Below are 22,067 nucleotides of genomic sequence, written 5' to 3'. Positions count from 1 at the left end.
CTGAGATGTTTGACACCTGTTATATTACTCAGGTATTGAAGACAAAAAAGTTGATTTCTCAGTGCATGCAGTGCTTTGGCACTAAAAGTATATATTTCAATTTTACTCTAAAGTACTGAATGGAAACCTTGTGGAAACATCTTAATATAACTCCCAACATGATCCTGAGATGTTTCACACCTGTTATATCAGTCAGCTATTCAAGACCAAAAAGGTGATCTCTCAGTGAATGCAGTGCTCTGGCACAAAAGGTATATATTTCAATTTTACTCTAAAGTACTGAATGGAAACCTTATGGAAACATCTTAACATAACTCCCCAAATGATCCTGAGATGTTTGACACCTGTTATATCACTCAGCTATTCAAGATGAGAAAGTTGATTTCTCAGTGCATACAGTGCTTTGGTATTCAGAGAAGTATGTATTTCAATTTTACTCAATAGTACTGAATGCAAAACTGAAGGAAACAAGTTAACATCACTCCCCATATGATTCTGATTTGTTTAAGAACTGTTACATCACTCAGCTCGTCAAGATAAAAAAGTTGATATCTCTTTCCATACAATGCTTTGGCATTAAAAGGTGTATGTATTTCAATTTTACTCAAAACTACTGACTGCAAACCTAATGGAAACATCTTAACATAACTCCACACATGACCCTGAGATGTTTGACACCTGTTATATCACTCAGCTATGCAAGATAAAGAAGTTGATTTCTCAGTGCATACAGTGCTTTGGTATTAAAAGTATGTATTTCAATTTTACTCAAAACTACTGACTGCAAACCTAATGGAAACATCTTAACATAACTCCACACATGACCCTGACATGTTTGACACCTGTTATATCGCTCAGCTATTCAAGATAAAAAAGTTGATTTCTCAGTGCATACAGTGCATTGGCATTGAAAGAAGTATACATTTCAATTTTACTCAAAGGTACTGACTGCAAACCTTATGGAAGCATCTTGATATGATTCCCCACATGATTCTGAGATGTTTGACACCTGTTATATTACTCAGGTATCGAAGACAAAAAAGTTGATTTCTCAGTGCATGCAGTGCATTGGGATTGAAATAAGTATACATTTCAATTTTACTGAAAGGCACAGACTGCAAACCTTATGGAAACATGTTAACGTATTCCCCACATGATTCTGAGATGATTGACACCTGTTATATCACTCAGCTACGCAAGATAAAAAAGTTGATTTCTCAGTGCATAGAGTGAACTGGCATTGAATGAAGTATACATTTCAATTTTACTCAAAGGTACTGACTGCAAACCTTATGGAAACTTCTTAAAATAACTCCCCACATGATCTGAGATGTTTGACACCTGTTATATCACTCAGGTATTCAAAACATAAAAGTTAATTTCTCAGAGCATACTGTTGTTTAGCAGTGAATGAAGTATACATTTCAATGTCACTCTAAAGTACTGACTGCAAACCTTATTCAAATATCTTAATATAACTCCCCACATGATCCTGAGATGTTTGACAGCTGTTATATCACTCAGGTATTCAAGACAAAAAAGTTCATTTCTCAGAACATACAGTCCTTTAGCATTGAATGAAGTATACATTTCAATTGTACTCTAAACTACTGAATGCAAACCTTATGGAAACATCTTAGCATAACTCCCCACATGATCCTGAGATGTTTGACACCTGTTATATCACTCAGGTATTCAAGATAAAAAATTTGATTTCTCGGTGCTTAGAGTGCGTTGGCATTGAATGAAGTATACATTTCAATTTTACTCAATGGTACTGACTGCAAACCTTATGGAAACAGCTTAATATAATTCTCCACATGATCCTAAGATGTTTGACACCTGTAATATCACCTAGTTCTTCAAAACAAAATAGTTGATTTCACAGTATATGCAGTGTTTTGGCAGTAAAAGTATATATTTCAATTTTACTCTAAAGTACTGAATGGAAATCTTATGGAAACATCTGAATATAACGCCCCATATTATCCTGAGTTGTTTGACACCTGTTATATCACTCAGCTATTCAACATAAAAAAGTTGATTTCTCTGTGCATACAGTGCTTTGGTATTCAGAGAAGTATGTATTTCAATTTTACTCAATAGTACTGAATGCAAAACTGAAGGAAACAAGTTAACATCACTCCCCATATGATTCTGATTTGTTTTAGACCTGTTACATCACTCAGCTCGTCAAGATAAAAAAGTTGATATCTCTTTGCATACAATGCTTTGGCATTAAAAGGTGTATGTATTTCAATTTTACTCAAAACTACTGACTGAAAACCTAATGGAAACATTTTAACATAACTCCACACATGACCTTGAGATGTTTGACACCTGTTATATCACTCAGCTATTCAAGATAAAAAAGTTAATTTCTCAGTGTATTCAGTGCATTGGGATTGAAATAAGTATACATTTCAATTTTACTCAAAGGTACTGACTGTAAACCTTATGGAAACATCTTAACGTAACTCCCCACATGATTCTGAGATGATTGACACCTGTTATATCACTCAGGTATGCAAGATAAAAAAGTTGATTTCTCAGTGCATACAGTGCTTTGGTATTAAGAGAAGTATGTATTTCAATTTTACTCAAGGGTACTGAATACAAAACTGACGGAAACATGTTAAGATCACTCCCTATATTATTCTGAGTTGTTGAAGACCTGATACATCACTCAGCACTTCAAGATAAAAAAGTTGATATCTCATTGCATACAGTGCTTTGGCATTAAAAGGTGTACTTATTTCAATTTACTCAATAGTACTGACTGCAATCCTAATGGAAACATGTTAACATAGCTCCCCACATGATCCTGAGATGTTTGGCACTTGTTATGTCACTCAGCTCTTCAAGATAAAAAAGTTGATTTCTCAGTGCATACAGTGCTTTAGCATTGAATGAAGTATACATTTCAATTTTACTCAAAGGTACTGACTGCAAACCTTATGGACAAATCTTAATATAACTACCCACATGATCCTGAGATGCTTGACACCTGTTATATCACTCAGGTATTGAAGACCAAAAAGTTGATTTCTCAGTGCATGCAGTGCTTTTGCACTAAATGTATATATTTGAATTTTACTCAAAAGTACTGAATGAAAACCTTATGGAAACACCTTAATATATTTCCCCACATGAATCTGAGATGTTTGACACCTGCTATATCACTCAGCTATTCAAGATAAAAAAGTATTTAAGAGAAGTATGTATTTCAATTTTACTCAATAGTACCGAATGCAAAACTGAAGGAAACAAGTTAACATCACTCCCCATATGATTCTGAGTTGTTTAAGACCTGTTCCATCACTCAGCTCTTCAAGATAATAAAGTTGATATCTCAGTGCAAACAGTGCTTTGGTATGTATTTCAATTTTACTCACTGGTACTGAATGCAAAACTGAAGGAAACATGTTAACATCACTCCGCATATGATGCTGAATTGTTTAAGACCTGTTACATTACTCAGCTCGTTAAGATAAAGAAGTTGATATCTCAGGCCATACAGTGCTTTGGCATTAAAAGGTGTATGTATTTCAATGTTACTGTAAACTACTGTCGGCATACCTAATGGAAACATCTTAACATAACTCCCCACATGATCCTGAGATGTATGACACCTGTTATATCACTCAGCTGTTCAAGATAAAAAAGTAGATTTCTCAGCGTATACAGCGCATTGGCATTGAAAGAAGTATACAATTTCAATTTTACTCAAAGGTACTGACTGCAAACCTTATGGAAACATCTTAACATAACTCCCCACATGATCCTGAGATGTTTGACACCTGTTATATTACTCAGGTATTGAAGACAAAAAAGTTGATTTCTCAGTGCATGCAGTGCTTTGGCACTAAAAGTATATATTTCAATTTTACTCTAAAGTACTGAATGGAAACCTTGTGGAAACATCTTAATATAACTCCCAACATGATCCTGAGATGTTTCACACCTGTTATATCAGTCAGCTATTCAAGACAAAAAAGGTGATCTCTCAGTGAATGCAGTGCTCTGGCACTAAAGGTATATATTTCAATTTTACTCTAAAGTACTGAATGGAAACCTTATGGAAATATTTTAACATAACTCCCCAAATGATCCTGAGATGTTTGACACCTGTTATATCACTCAGCTATTCAAGATGAGAAAGTTGATTTCTCAGTGCATACAGTGCTTTGGTATTCAGAGAAGTATGTATTTCAATTTTACTCAATAGTACTGAATGCAAAACTGAAGGAAACAAGTTAACATCACTCCCCATATGATTCTGATTTGTTTAAGAACTGTTACATCACTCAGCTCGTCAAGATAAAAAAGTTGATATCTCTTTCCATACAATGCTTTGGCATTAAAAGGTGTATGTATTTCAATTTTACTCAAAACTACTGACTGCAAACCTAATGGAAACATTTGAACATAACTCCACACATGACCTTGAGATGTTTGACACCTGTTATATCACTCAGGTATTCAAGACAAAAAAGTTGATTTCTCGGTGCATAGAGTGCGTTGGCATTGAATGAAGTATACATTTCAATTTTACTCTAAAGTGATGAATGCAAACCTTATGGAAACATCTTAGCATAACTCCCCACATGATCCTGAGATGTTTAACACCTGTTATATCACTCAGGTATTCAAGATAAAAATGTTGATTTCACAGTATATGCAGAGTTTTGGCAGTAAAAGTATATATTTCCATTTTACTCTATAGTACTGAATGGAAATTCTATGGAAACATCTTAATATAACGCCCCATATGATCCTGAGTTGTTTGACACCTGTTATATCACTCAGCTATTCACGATAAAAAAGTTGATTTCTCAGTGCATACAGTGCTTATTCAGAGAAGTATGTATTTCAATTTTACTCAATAGTACTGAATGCAAAACCGAAGGAAACAAGTTAACATCACTCCCCATATGATTCTGAGTTGTTTAAGACCTGTTCCAACATTCAGATCTTCAAGATAATAAAGTCGATATCTCAGGGATACAGTGCTTTGGCATTAAAAGGTGTATGTATTTCAATGTTACTGAAAACTACTGACTGTATACCTAATGGAAACATCTTAACATAACTCCCGACATGATCCTGAGATGTATGACACCTGTTATATCACTCAGCTGTTCAAGATAAAAAAGTTGATTTCTCAGCGTATACTGCGCATTGGCATTGAAAGAAGTATACATTTCAATTTTACTCAAAGGTACTGACTGCAAACCTTATGGAAACACCTTAACGTAACTCCCCTCATGATCCTGAGATGTTTGACACCTGTTATATTAATCAGGTATCGAAGACAAAAAAGTTGATTTCTCCATGCATGCAGTGCTTTGGCACTAAAAGTATATATTTCAATTTTACTCTAAAGTACTGAATGGAAACCTTATGGAAACATCTTAATATAACTCCCAACATGATCCTGAGATGTTTCACACCTGGTATATCAGTCAGCTATTCAAGACAAAAAAGGTGATCTCTCAGTGCATGCAGTGCTCTGGCACTAAAGGTATATATTTCAATTTTATTCTAAAGTACTGATTGGAAACCTTATGGAAACATCGTAACATAACTCCCCAAATGATCCTGAGATGTTTGACACCTGTTATATCACTCTGCTGTTAAAGACAAAAAAAGTTGATTTCAAAGTATATGCAGGACATTGGCAGTAAAAGTATATATTTCAACTTTACTCTAAAGTACTGAATGCAAACCTTATGGAAACATTTTAATATAACTCCCCACATGATCCTGAGATGTTTGACACTTGTTATATCACTCAGGTATTCAAGACAAAAAAGTTGATTTCTCAGTGCATACAGAGCTTTAGCATTGAATGAAGAATATATTTCAATTTTACTCAAAGGTACTGACCGAAAACCTTATGTAAACATTTTAATATAACTCCCCACATGATTCTAAGATGTTTCACACCATTTATATGACTCAGGTATTCAAGACAAAAAAGTTGATTTCTCAGTGAATGCAGTGCTTTGGCACTAAAAGTATATACTTCAATTTTACTCTAAAGTACTGAATGAAAACCTTATGGAAACATCTTAATATAACTCCCCACATGATCCTCAGATGTTTGACAGCTGTTATATCACTGAGGTATTCAAGACAAAAAAGTTGATTTCTCAGACATACAGTGCTTTAGCATTGCTTTAGCATTGAATGAAGTATACATTTCAATTGTACTCCAAACTACTGAATGCAAACCTTATGGAAACATCTTAGCATAGCTCCCCACATGATCCTGAGATGTTTGACACCCGTTATATCACTCAGGTATTCAAGATAAATAATTTGATTTCTCGGTGCTTCGAGTGCATTGGCATTGAATGAAGTATACATTTCAAGTTTACTCAAAGGTACTGTCTGCAAACCTTATGAAACATCTTAATATAACTCTCCACATGATCCTGAGATGTTTGACACCTGTAACATCACCTAGTTCTTCAAAACAAAATAGTTGATTTCACAGTATATGCAGAGTTTTGGCAGTAAAAGTATATATTTCAATTTTACTCTAAAGTACTGAATGGAAATCTTATGGAAACATCTTAAATAACGCCCCATATGATCCTGAGTTGCTTGACACCTGTTATATCACTCAGCTATTCAAGATAAAAAAGTTGATTTCTATGTGCATACAGTGCTTTGGTGTTCAGAGAAGTATGTATTTCAATTTTACTCAATAGTACTGAATGCAAAACTGAAGGAAACAAATTAACATCACTCCCCATATGATTCTGAGTTGTTTAAGACCTGTTCCAACACTTAGCTCTTCAAGATAATAAAGTTGATATCTCAGGGCATACATTGCTTTGGCATTAAAAGGTGTATGTATTTCAATGTTACTGAAAACTACTGACTGTATACCTAATGGAAACATCTTAGCATAACTCCCTACATGATCCTGATATGTTTGACACCTGTTATATCACTCAGTTATTCAAAACAAAAAAGTTGATTTCTCAGTGAAATGCTGTGCTTTGGCACTAGAAGTATATACTTCAATTTTACTCTAAAGTACTGAATGCAAACCTTATGGAAACATCATAATATAATCCCCACATGATCCTAAGATGTTGACACTTGTTATATCGCTCAGTTATTCAAGACAAAAAAGTTGATTTCTCAGAGCATACAGTGCTTTAACATTGAATGAAGTATCCATTTCAATTTTACTTTAAAGTACTGAATGCAAACCTTATGTAAACATTTTAATGTGAATCCCAGCATGATCCTGAGATGTTTGACACTTGTTATATCACTCAGGTATTCAAGATAGAAAAGTTGATTTCTCGGTGCATAGAAAGATTTGGCATTGAATGAAGTATAAATTTCCATTTCACTCAAAGGTACTGACTGCAAACCTTATGGAAACATCTTAATATAACTGACCACATGATCCTGAGATGTTTGACACTTGTTGTTCAAAACAAAAAAGTTGATTTGTCAGAGCATACTGTTGTTTAGTAGCGAATGAAGTGTACATTTCAATGTTACTCTAAAGTACTGACTGCAAATCTTATGGAAACATCTTAATATTACTCCCCACATGATCCTGAGATGTTTCACACCATTTATATGACTCAGGTATTCAAGACAAAAAAGTTGATTTCTCTGTGAAGGCAGTGCTTTTGCACTAAAAGTATATACTTCAATTTTACTCTAAAGTACTGAATGAAATCCTTATGGAAACATCTTAACATAACTCCCCACATGATCCTGAGATGTTTGACAGCTGTTATATCACTCAGGTATTCAAGACAAAAAAGTTCATTTCTCAGAACATACAGTCCTTTAGCATTGAATGAAGTATACATTTCAATTGTACTCTAAACTACTGAATGCAAACCTTATGGAAACATCTTAGCATAACTCCCCACATGATCCTGAGATGTTTGACACCTGTTATATCACTCAGGTATTCAAGATAAAAAATTTGATTTCTCGGTGCTTAGAGTGCGTTGGCATTGAATGAAGTATACATTTCAATTTTACTCAATGGTACTGACTGCAAACCTTATGGAAACAGCTTAATATAATTCTCCACATGATCCTAAGATGTTTGACACCTGTAATATCACCTAGTTCTTCAAAACAAAATAGTTGATTTCACAGTATATGCAGTGTTTTGGCAGTAAAAGTATATATTTCAATTTTACTCTAAAGTACTGAATGGAAATCTTATGGAAACATCTGAATATAACGCCCCATATTATCCTGAGTTGTTTGACACCTGTTATATCACTCAGCTATTCAATATAAAAAAGTTGATTTCTCTGTGCATACAGTGCTTTGGTATTCAGAGAAGTATGTATTTCAATTTTACTCAATAGTACTGGATGCAAAACTGAAGGAAACAAGTTGACATCACTCCCCATATGATTCTGAGTTGTTTAAGACTTGTTCCAACACTCAGCTCTTCAAGATAATAAAGTTGATATCTCAGGGCATACAGTGCTTTGGCATTAAAAGGTGTATGTATTTAAATGTTACTGAAAACTACTGACTGTATACCTAATGGAAACATCTTAACATAACTCCCGACATGATCCTGAGATGTATGACACCTGTTATATCACTCAGCTGTTCAAGATAAAAAAGTTGATTTCTCAGCGTATACAGTGCATTGGCATTCAAAGAAGTATACATTTCAATTTTACTCAAAGGTACTGACTGCAAACCTTATGGAAACATCTTAATGTAACTCCCCACATGATCCTGAGATGTTTGACACCTGTTATATTACTCAGGTATCGAAGACAAAAAAGTTGATTTCTCAGTGCATGCAGTGCTTTGGCACTAAAAGTATATATTTCAATTTTACTCTAAAGTACTGAATGCAGACCTTGTGGAAACATCTTAATAGGAATCCCAACATGATCCTGAGATGTTTCACACCTGTTATATCAGTCAGCTATTCAAGACATAAAAGTTGATCTCTCAGTGCATGCAGTTCTCTTGCACTAAAGGTATATATTTCAATTTTACTCTAAAGTAGTGAATGGAAACCTTATGGAAACATCTTAACATAACTCCCCAAATGATCCTGAGATGTTTGACAGCTGTTATATCACTCAGGTATTCAAGATGAAAAAGTTGATTTCTCAGTGCATACAGTGCTCTGGTATTCAGAGAAGTATGTATTTCAATTTTACTCAATAGTACTGAATGCAAAACTGAAGGAAACAAGTTAACATCACTCCCCATATGATTCTGATTTGTTTAAGACCTGTTACATCACTCAGCTCGTCAAGATAAAAAAGTTGATATCTCATTGCATTGGCAATGCTTTGGCATTAAAAGGTGTATGTATTTCAATTTTACTCAAAACTACTGACTGCAAACCTAATGGAAACATCTTAACATAACTCCACACATGATCCTGAGATGTTTGACACCTGTTATATCACTCAGCTATTCAAGATAAAATAGTTGATTTCTCAGTGTATACAGTGCATTGGGATTGAAATAAGTATACATTTCAATTTTACTCAAAGGTACTGACTGCAAACCTTATGGAAACATCTTAACGTGATTCTGAGATGATTGACACCTGGTATATCACTCAGCGATGCAAGATAAAAAAAGTTGATTTCTCAGTGCATAGAGTGAACTGGCATTGAATGAAGTATACATTTCAATTTTACTCTAAAGTACTGAATGAAATCCTTATGGAAACATCTTAATATAACTCCCCACATGATCCTGAGATGTTTGACAGCTGTTATATCACTCAGGTATTCAAGATAAAAAAGTTGATTTCTCAGTGTATACAGTGCATTGGGATTGAAATAAGTATACATTTCAATTTTACTCAAAGGCACTGACTGCAAACCTTATGGAAACTTCTTAACGTATTCCCCCCATGATTCTGAGTTGTTTAAGACCTGTTACATCGCTGAGCTCTTGAAGATAAAAAAGTTGATATCTCAGTGCATACAGTGCTTTGGCATTAAAAGTTGCATGTATTTCAATTTTACTCAAAACTACTGACTGCGAACGGAATGGAAACATCTTAACATAAGTCCCCACATGATGCTGACATGTTTGACACCTGTTATATCACTCAGGTATTCAAGATAAAAAAGTTGATTTCTCAGTGCATACAGTGCATTGGCATTGAAAGAAGTATACATTTCAATTTTACTCAAAGGCACTGACTGCAAACCTTATGGACACATCTTAACATATTCCCCACATGATTCTGAGATGATTGACACCTGTCATATCACTCAGCTATGCAAGGTTAAAAAGTTGATTTCTCAGTGCATAGAGTGAACTGGCATTGAATGAAGTATATATTTCAATTTTACTCAAAGGTACTGACTGCAAACCTTATGGAAACATCTTAATATAACTCCCCACATGATCTGAAATGTTTGACACCTGTTATATCACTCAGGTATTCAAAACAAAAAAGCTGATTTCACAGTATATGCAGAGTTTTGGCAGTAAAAGTATATATTTCAATTTTACTCTAAAGTACTGAATGGAAATATTATGGAAACATCTTAATATAACGCCTCATATGATCTTGAGTTGTTTGACACCTGTTATATCACTCAGCTATTCAAGATAAAAAAGTTGATTTCTCAGTGCATACAGTGCTTTGGTATTCAGAGAAGTATGTATTTCAATTTTACTCACTGGTACTGAATGCAAAACTGAAGGAAACATGTTAACATCACTCCGCATATGATGCTGAATTGTTTAAGACCTGTTACATTACTCAGCTCGTTAAGATAAAGAAGTTGATATCTCAGGCCATACAGTGCTTTGGCATTAAAAGGTGTATGTATTTCAATGTTACTGAAAACTACTGTCGGCATACCTAATGGAAACATCTTAACATAACTCCCCACATGATCCTGAGATGTATGACACCTGTTATATCACTCAGCTGTTCAAGATAAAAAAGTAGATTTCTCAGCGTATACAGCGCATTAGCATTGAAAGAAGTATACAATTTCAATTTTACTCAAAGGTACTGACTGCAAACCTTATGGAAACATCTTAACATAACTCCCCACATGATCCTGAGATGTTTGACACCTGTTATATTACTCAGGTATTGAAGACAAAAAAGTTGATTTCTCAGTGCATGCAGTGCTTTGGCACTAAAAGTATATATTTCAATTTTACTCTAAAGTACTGAATGGAAACCTTGTGGAAACATCTTAATATAACTCCCAACATGATCCTGAGATGTTTCACACCTGTTATATCAGTCAGCTATTCAAGACCAAAAAGGTGATCTCTCAGTGAATGCAGTGCTCTGGCACAAAAGGTATATATTTCAATTTTACTCTAAAGTACTGAATGGAAACCTTATGGAAACATCTTAACATAACTCCCCAAATGATCCTGAGATGTTTGACACCTGTTATATCACTCAGCTATTCAAGATGAGAAAGTTGATTTCTCAGTGCATACAGTGCTTTGGTATTCAGAGAAGTATGTATTTCAATTTTACTCAATAGTACTGAATGCAAAACTGAAGGAAACAAGTTAACATCACTCCCCATATGATTCTGATTTGTTTAAGAACTGTTACATCACTCAGCTCGTCAAGATAAAAAAGTTGATATCTCTTTCCATACAATGCTTTGGCATTAAAAGGTGTATGTATTTCAATTTTACTCAAAACTACTGACTGCAAACCTAATGGAAACATTTGAACATAACTCCACACATGACCTTGAGATGTTTGACACCTGTTATATCACTCAGGTATTCAAGACAAAAAAGTTGATTTCTCGGTGCATAGAGTGCGTTGGCATTGAATGAAGTATACATTTCAATTTTACTCTAAAGTGCTGAATGCAAACCTTATGGAAACATCTTAGCATAACTCCCCACATGATCCTGAGATGTTTAACACCTGTTATATCACTCAGGTATTCAAGATAAAAATGTTGATTTATCGGAGCTTAGAGTGCGTTGGCATTGAATGAAGTATACATTTCAATTTTACTCAAAGGTACTGACTGCAAACCTTATGGAAACATCTTAATATAACTCTCCACATGATCCTGAGATGTTTGACACCTGTAATATCACTCAGTTATTCAAAACAAAATAGTTGATTTCACAGTATATGCAGAGTTTTGGCAGTAAAAGTATATATTTCCATTTTACTCTATAGTACTGAATGGAAATTCTATGGAAACTTCTTAATATAACGCCCCATATGATCCTGAGTTGTTTGACACCTGTTATATCACTCAGCTATTCACGATAAAAAAGTTGATTTCTCAGTGCATACAGTGCTTTGGTATTCAGAGAAGTATGTATTTCAATTTTACTCAATAGTACTGAATGCAAAACCGAAGGAAACAAGTTAACATCACTCCCCATATGATTCTGAGTTGTTTAAGACCTGTTCCAACATTCAGATCTTCAAGATAATAAAGTCGATATCTCAGGGATACAGTGCTTTGGCATTAAAAGGTGTATGTATTTCAATGTTACTGAAAATTACTGACTGTATACCTAATGGAAACATCTTAACATAACTCCCGACATGATCCTGAGATGTATGACACCTGTTATATCACTCAGCTGTTCAAGATAAAAAAGTTGATTTCTCAGCGTATACTGCGCATTGGCATTGAAAGAAGTATACATTTCAATTTTACTCAAAGGTACTGACTGCAAACCTTATGGAAACACCTTAACGTAACTCCCCTCATGATCCTGAGATGTTTGACACCTGTTATATTAATCAGGTATCGAAGACAAAAAAGTTGATTTCTCCATGCATGCAGTGCTTTGGCACTAAAAGTATATATTTGAATTTTACTCAAAAGTACTGAATGAAAACCTTATGGAAACACCTTAATATATTTCCCCACATGAATCTGAGATGTTTGACACCTGCTATATTACTCAGCTATTCAAGATAAAAAAGTATTTAAGAGAAGTATGTATTTCAATCTTACTCAATAGTGCTGAATGCAAAACTGAAGGAAACAAGTTAACATCACTCCCCATATGATTCTGAGTTGTTTAAGACCTGTTCCATCACTCAGCTCTTCAAGATAATAAAGTTGATATCTCAGTGCAAACAGTGCTTTGGTATGTATTTCAATTTTACTCACTGGTACTGAATGCAAAACTGAAGGAAACATGTTAACATCACTCCGCATATGATGCTGAATTATTTAAGACCTGTTACATTATTCAGCTCGTTAAGAGAAAGAAGTTGATATCTCAGTGCATACAGTGCTTTGGCATTAAAAGGTGTATGTATTTCAATTTTAGTCAAAACTACTGAGTGCAAACCTAATGGAAACATCTTAACATAACTCCCCACATGATCCTGAGATGTTTGACACCTGTTATATCACTCAGCTATTTTAGGATAAAAAAGTTGATTTCTCAGTGTATACAGCGCATTGGCATTGAAAGAAGTATTCATTTCAATTTTACTCAAAGGTACTGACTGCAAACCTTATGGAAACATCTTAACGTTACTCCCCACATGATCCTGAGATGTTTGACACCTGTTATATTACTCAGGTATTGAAGACAAAAAAGTTGATTTCTCAGTGCATGCAGTGCTTTGGCACTAAAAGTATATATTTCAATTTTACTCTAAAGTACTGAATGGAAACCTTGTGGAAACATCTTAATATAACTCCCAACATGATCCTGAGATGTTTCACACCTGTTATATCAGTCAGCTATTCAAGACCAAAAAGGTGATCTCTCAGTGAATGCAGTGCTCTGGCACAAAAGGTATATATTTCAATTTTACTCTAAAGTACTGAATGGAAACCTTATGGAAACATCTTAACATAACTCCCCAAATGATCCTGAGATGTTTGACACCTGTTATATCACTCAGCTATTCAAGATGAGAAAGTTGATTTCTCAGTGCATACAGTGCTTTGGTATTCAGAGAAGTATGTATTTCAATTTTACTCAATAGTACTGAATGCAAAACTGAAGGAAACAAGTTAACATCACTCCCCATATGATTCAGATTTGTTTAAGAACTGTTACATCACTCAGCTCGTCAAGATAAAAAAGTTGATATCTCTTTCCATACAATGCTTTGGCATTAAAAGGTGTATGTATTTCAATTTTACTCAAAACTACTGACTGCAAACCTAATGGAAACATCTTAACATAACTCCACACATGACCCTGACATGTTTGACACCTGTTATATCGCTCAGCTATTCAAGATAAAAAAGTTGATTTCTCAGTGCATACAGTGCATTGGCATTGAAAGAAGTATACATTTCAATTTTACTCAAAGGTACTGACTGCAAACCTTATGGAAGCATCTTGATATGATTCCCCACATGATTCTGAGATGTTTGACACCTGTTATATTACTCAGGTATCGAAGACAAAAAAGTTGATTTCTCAGTGCATGCAGTGCATTGGGATTGAAATAAGTATACATTTCAATTTTACTGAAAGGCACAGACTGCAAACCTTATGGAAACATGTTAACGTATTCCCCACATGATTCTGAGATGATTGACACCTGTTATATCACTCAGCTACGCAAGATAAAAAAGTTGATTTCTCAGTGCATAGAGTGAACTGGCATTGAATGAAGTATACATTTCAATTTTACTCAAAGGTACTGACTGCAAACCTTATGGAAACTTCTTAAAATAACTCCCCACATGATCTGAGATGTTTGACACCTGTTATATCACTCAGGTATTCAAAACATAAAAGTTAATTTCTCAGAGCATACTGTTGTTTAGCAGTGAATGAAGTATACATTTCAATGTCACTCTAAAGTACTGACTGCAAACCTTATTCAAATATCTTAATATAACTCCCCACATGATCCTGAGATGTTTGACAGCTGTTATATCACTCAGGTATTCAAGACAAAAAAGTTCATTTCTCAGAACATACAGTCCTTTAGCATTGAATGAAGTATACATTTCAATTGTACTCTAAACTACTGAATGCAAACCTTATGGAAACATCTTAGCATAACTCCCCACATGATCCTGAGATGTTTGACACCTGTTATATCACTCAGGTATTCAAGATAAAAAATTTGATTTCTCGGTGCTTAGAGTGCGTTGGCATTGAATGAAGTATACATTTCAATTTTACTCAATGGTACTGACTGCAAACCTTATGGAAACAGCTTAATATAATTCTCCACATGATCCTAAGATGTTTGACACCTGTAATATCACCTAGTTCTTCAAAACAAAATAGTTGATTTCACAGTATATGCAGTGTTTTGGCAGTAAAAGTATATATTTCAATTTTACTCTAAAGTACTGAATGGAAATCTTATGGAAACATCTGAATATAACGCCCCATATTATCCTGAGTTGTTTGACACCTGTTATATCACTCAGCTATTCAACATAAAAAAGTTGATTTCTCTGTGCATACAGTGCTTTGGTATTCAGAGAAGTATGTATTTCAATTTTACTCAATAGTACTGAATGCAAAACTGAAGGAAACAAGTTAACATCACTCCCCATATGATTCTGATTTGTTTTAGACCTGTTACATCACTCAGCTCGTCAAGATAAAAAAGTTGATATCTCTTTGCATACAATGCTTTGGCATTAAAAGGTGTATGTATTTCAATTTTACTCAAAACTACTGACTGAAAACCTAATGGAAACATTTTAACATAACTCCACACATGACCTTGAGATGTTTGACACCTGTTATATCACTCAGCTATTCAAGATAAAAAAGTTAATTTCTCAGTGTATTCAGTGCATTGGGATTGAAATAAGTATACATTTCAATTTTACTCAAAGGTACTGACTGTAAACCTTATGGAAACATCTTAACGTAACTCCCCACATGATTCTGAGATGATTGACACCTGTTATATCACTCAGGTATGCAAGATAAAAAAGTTGATTTCTCAGTGCATACAGTGCTTTGGTATTAAGAGAAGTATGTATTTCAATTTTACTCAAGGGTACTGAATACAAAACTGACGGAAACATGTTAAGATCACTCCCTATATTATTCTGAGTTGTTGAAGACCTGATACATCACTCAGCACTTCAAGATAAAAAAGTTGATATCTCATTGCATACAGTGCTTTGCCATTAAAAGGTGTACTTATTTCAATTTACTCAATAGTACTGACTGCAATCCTAATGGAAACATGTTAACATAGCTCCCCACATGATCCTGAGATGTTTGGCACTTGTTATGTCACTCAGCTCTTCAAGATAAAAAAGTTGATTTCTCAGTGCATACAGTGCTTTAGCATTGAATGAAGTATACATTTCAATTTTACTCAAAGGTACTGACTGCAAACCTTATGGACAAATCTTAATATAACTACCCACATGATCCTGAGATGCTTGACACCTGTTATATCACTCAGGTATTGAAGACCAAAAAGTTGATTTCTCAGTGCATGCAGTGCTTTTGCACTAAATGTATATATTTGAATTTTACTCAAAAGTACTGAATGAAAACCTTATGGAAACACCTTAATATATTTCCCCACATGAATCTGAGATGTTTGACACCTGCTATATCACTCAGCTATTCAAGATAAAAAAGTATTTAAGAGAAGTATGTATTTCAATTTTACTCAATAGTACCGAATGCAAAACTGAAGGAAACAAGTTAACATCACTCCCCATATGATTCTGAGTTGTTTAAGACCTGTTCCATCACTCAGCTCTTCAAGATAATAAAGTTGATATCTCAGTGCAAACAGTGCTTTGGTATGTATTTCAATTTTACTCACTGGTACTGAATGCAAAACTGAAGGAAACATGTTAACATCACTCCGCATATGATGCTGAATTGTTTAAGACCTGTTACATTACTCAGCTCGTTAAGATAAAGAAGTTGATATCTCAGGCCATACAGTGCTTTGGCATTAAAAGGTGTATGTATTTCAATGTTACTGTAAACTACTGTCGGCATACCTAATGGAAACATCTTAACATAACTCCCCACATGATCCTGAGATGTATGACACCTGTTATATCACTCAGCTGTTCAAGATAAAAAAGTAGATTTCTCAGCGTATACAGCGCATTGGCATTGAAAGAAGTATACAATTTCAATTTTACTCAAAGGTACTGACTGCAAACCTTATGGAAACATCTTAACATAACTCCCCACATGATCCTGAGATGTTTGACACCTGTTATATTACTCAGGTATTGAAGACAAAAAAGTTGATTTCTCAGTGCATGCAGTGCTTTGGCACTAAAAGTATATATTTCAATTTTACTCTAAAGTACTGAATGGAAACCTTGTGGAAACATCTTAATATAACTCCCAACATGATCCTGAGATGTTTCACACCTGTTATATCAGTCAGCTATTCAAGACAAAAAAGGTGATCTCTCAGTGAATGCAGTGCTCTGGCACTAAAGGTATATATTTCAATTTTACTCTAAAGTACTGAATGGAAACCTTATGGAAATATTTTAACATAACTCCCCAAATGATCCTGAGATGTTTGACACCTGTTATATCACTCAGCTATTCAAGATGAGAAAGTTGATTTCTCAGTGCATACAGTGCTTTGGTATTCAGAGAAGTATGTATTTCAATTTTACTCAATAGTACTGAATGCAAAACTGAAGGAAACAAGTTAACATCACTCCCCATATGATTCTGATTTGTTTAAGAACTGTTACATCACTCAGCTCGTCAAGATAAAAAAGTTGATATCTCTTTCCATACAATGCTTTGGCATTAAAAGGTGTATGTATTTCAATTTTACTCAAAACTACTGACTGCAAACCTAATGGAAACATTTGAACATAACTCCACACATGACCTTGAGATGTTTGACACCTGTTATATCACTCAGGTATTCAAGACAAAAAAGTTGATTTCTCGGTGCATAGAGTGCGTTGGCATTGAATGAAGTATACATTTCAATTTTACTCTAAAGTGATGAATGCAAACCTTATGGAAACATCTTAGCATAACTCCCCACATGATCCTGAGATGTTTAACACCTGTTATATCACTCAGGTATTCAAGATAAAAATGTTGATTTCACAGTATATGCAGAGTTTTGGCAGTAAAAGTATATATTTCCATTTTACTCTATAGTACTGAATGGAAATTCTATGGAAACATCTTAATATAACGCCCCATATGATCCTGAGTTGTTTGACACCTGTTATATCACTCAGCTATTCACGATAAAAAAGTTGATTTCTCAGTGCATACAGTGCTTATTCAGAGAAGTATGTATTTCAATTTTACTCAATAGTACTGAATGCAAAACCGAAGGAAACAAGTTAACATCACTCCCCATATGATTCTGAGTTGTTTAAGACCTGTTCCAACATTCAGATCTTCAAGATAATAAAGTCGATATCTCAGGGATACAGTGCTTTGGCATTAAAAGGTGTATGTATTTCAATGTTACTGAAAACTACTGACTGTATACCTAATGGAAACATCTTAACATAACTCCCGACATGATCCTGAGATGTATGACACCTGTTATATCACTCAGCTGTTCAAGATAAAAAAGTTGATTTCTCAGCGTATACTGCGCATTGGCATTGAAAGAAGTATACATTTCAATTTTACTCAAAGGTACTGACTGCAAACCTTATGGAAACACCTTAACGTAACTCCCCTCATGATCCTGAGATGTTTGACACCTGTTATATTAATCAGGTATCGAAGACAAAAAAGTTGATTTCTCCATGCATGCAGTGCTTTGGCACTAAAAGTATATATTTCAATTTTACTCTAAAGTACTGAATGGAAACCTTATGGAAACATCTTAATATAACTCCCAACATGATCCTGAGATGTTTCACACCTGGTATATCAGTCAGCTATTCAAGACAAAAAAGGTGATCTCTCAGTGCATGCAGTGCTCTGGCACTAAAGGTATATATTTCAATTTTATTCTAAAGTACTGATTGGAAACCTTATGGAAACATCGTAACATAACTCCCCAAATGATCCTGAGATGTTTGACACCTGTTATATCACTCTGCTGTTAAAGACAAAAAAAGTTGATTTCAAAGTATATGCAGGACATTGGCAGTAAAAGTATATATTTCAACTTTACTCTAAAGTACTGAATGCAAACCTTATGGAAACATTTTAATATAACTCCCCACATGATCCTGAGATGTTTGACACTTGTTATATCACTCAGGTATTCAAGACAAAAAAGTTGATTTCTCAGTGCATACAGAGCTTTAGCATTGAATGAAGAATATATTTCAATTTTACTCAAAGGTACTGACCGAAAACCTTATGTAAACATTTTAATATAACTCCCCACATGATTCTAAGATGTTTCACACCATTTATATGACTCAGGTATTCAAGACAAAAAAGTTGATTTCTCAGTGAATGCAGTGCTTTGGCACTAAAAGTATATACTTCAATTTTACTCTAAAGTACTGAATGAAAACCTTATGGAAACATCTTAATATAACTCCCCACATGATCCTCAGATGTTTGACAGCTGTTATATCACTGAGGTATTCAAGACAAAAAAGTTGATTTCTCAGACATACAGTGCTTTAGCATTGCTTTAGCATTGAATGAAGTATACATTTCAATTGTACTCCAAACTACTGAATGCAAACCTTATGGAAACATCTTAGCATAGCTCCCCACATGATCCTGAGATGTTTGACACCCGTTATATCACTCAGGTATTCAAGATAAATAATTTGATTTCTCGGTGCTTCGAGTGCATTGGCATTGAATGAAGTATACATTTCAAGTTTACTCAAAGGTACTGTCTGCAAACCTTATGAAACATCTTAATATAACTCTCCACATGATCCTGAGATGTTTGACACCTGTAACATCACCTAGTTCTTCAAAACAAAATAGTTGATTTCACAGTATATGCAGAGTTTTGGCAGTAAAAGTATATATTTCAATTTTACTCTAAAGTACTGAATGGAAATCTTATGGAAACATCTTAAATAACGCCCCATATGATCCTGAGTTGCTTGACACCTGTTATATCACTCAGCTATTCAAGATAAAAAAGTTGATTTCTATGTGCATACAGTGCTTTGGTGTTCAGAGAAGTATGTATTTCAATTTTACTCAATAGTACTGAATGCAAAACTGAAGGAAACAAATTAACGTCACTCCCCATATGATTCTGAGTTGTTTAAGACCTGTTCCAACACTTAGCTCTTCAAGATAATAAAGTTGATATCTCAGGGCATACATTGCTTTGGCATTAAAAGGTGTATGTATTTCAATGTTACTGAAAACTACTGACTGTATACCTAATGGAAACATCTTAGCATAACTCCCTACATGATCCTGATATGTTTGACACCTGTTATATCACTCAGTTATTCAAAACAAAAAAGTTGATTTCTCAGTGAAATGCTGTGCTTTGGCACTAGAAGTATATACTTCAATTTTACTCTAAAGTACTGAATGCAAACCTTATGGAAACATCATAATATAATCCCCACATGATCCTAAGATGTTGACACTTGTTATATCGCTCAGTTATTCAAGACAAAAAAGTTGATTTCTCAGAGCATACAGTGCTTTAACATTGAATGAAGTATCCATTTCAATTTTACTTTAAAGTACTGAATGCAAACCTTATGTAAACATTTTAATGTGAATCCCAGCATGATCCTGAGATGTTTGACACTTGTTATATCACTCAGGTATTCAAGATAGAAAAGTTGATTTCTCGGTGCATAGAAAGATTTGGCATTGAATGAAGTATAAATTTCCATTTCACTCAAAGGTACTGACTGCAAACCTTATGGAAACATCTTAATATAACTGACCACATGATCCTGAGATGTTTGACACTTGTTGTTCAAAACAAAAAAGTTGATTTGTCAGAGCATACTGTTGTTTAGTAGGGAATGAAGTGTACATTTCAATGTTACTCTAAAGTACTGACTGCAAATCTTATGGAAACATCTTAATATTACTCCCCACATGATCCTGAGATGTTTCACACCATTTATATGACTCAGGTATTCAAGACAAAAAAGTTGATTTCTCTGTGAAGGCAGTGCTTTTGCACTAAAAGTATATACTTCAATTTTACTCTAAAGTACTGAATGAAATCCTTATGGAAACATCTTAACATAACTCCCCACATGATCCTGAGATGTTTGACAGCTGTTATATCACTCAGGTATTCAAGACAAAAAAGTTCATTTCTCAGAACATACAGTCCTTTAGCATTGAATGAAGTATACATTTCAATTGTACTCTAAACTACTGAATGCAAACCTTATGGAAACATCTTAGCATAACTCCCCACATGATCCTGAGATGTTTGACACCTGTTATATCACTCAGGTATTCAAGATAAAAAATTTGATTTCTCGGTGCTTAGAGTGCGTTGGCATTGAATGAAGTATACATTTCAATTTTACTCAATGGTACTGACTGCAAACCTTATGGAAACAGCTTAATATAATTCTCCACATGATCCTAAGATGTTTGACACCTGTAATATCACCTAGTTCTTCAAAACAAAATAGTTGATTTCACAGTATATGCAGTGTTTTGGCAGTAAAAGTATATATTTCAATTTTACTCTAAAGTACTGAATGGAAATCTTATGGAAACATCTGAATATAACGCCCCATATTATCCTGAGTTGTTTGACACCTGTTATATCACTCAGCTATTCAATATAAAAAAGTTGATTTCTCTGTGCATACAGTGCTTTGGTATTCAGAGAAGTATGTATTTCAATTTTACTCAATAGTACTGGATGCAAAACTGAAGGAAACAAGTTGACATCACTCCCCATATGATTCTGAGTTGTTTAAGACTTGTTCCAACACTCAGCTCTTCAAGATAATAAAGTTGATATCTCAGGGCATACAGTGCTTTGGCATTAAAAGGTGTATGTATTTAAATGTTACTGAAAACTACTGACTGTATACCTAATGGAAACATCTTAACATAACTCCCGACATGATCCTGAGATGTATGACACCTGTTATATCACTCAGCTGTTCAAGATAAAAAAGTTGATTTCTCAGCGTATACAGTGCATTGGCATTCAAAGAAGTATACATTTCAATTTTACTCAAAGGTACTGACTG

Source organism: Mobula birostris, chromosome 15, assembly GCF_030028105.1.
Source record: "Mobula birostris isolate sMobBir1 chromosome 15, sMobBir1.hap1, whole genome shotgun sequence".
NCBI classification, from domain to species: domain Eukaryota; kingdom Metazoa; phylum Chordata; class Chondrichthyes; order Myliobatiformes; family Myliobatidae; genus Mobula; species Mobula birostris.
This window is presented reverse-complemented; position numbering follows the sequence as displayed.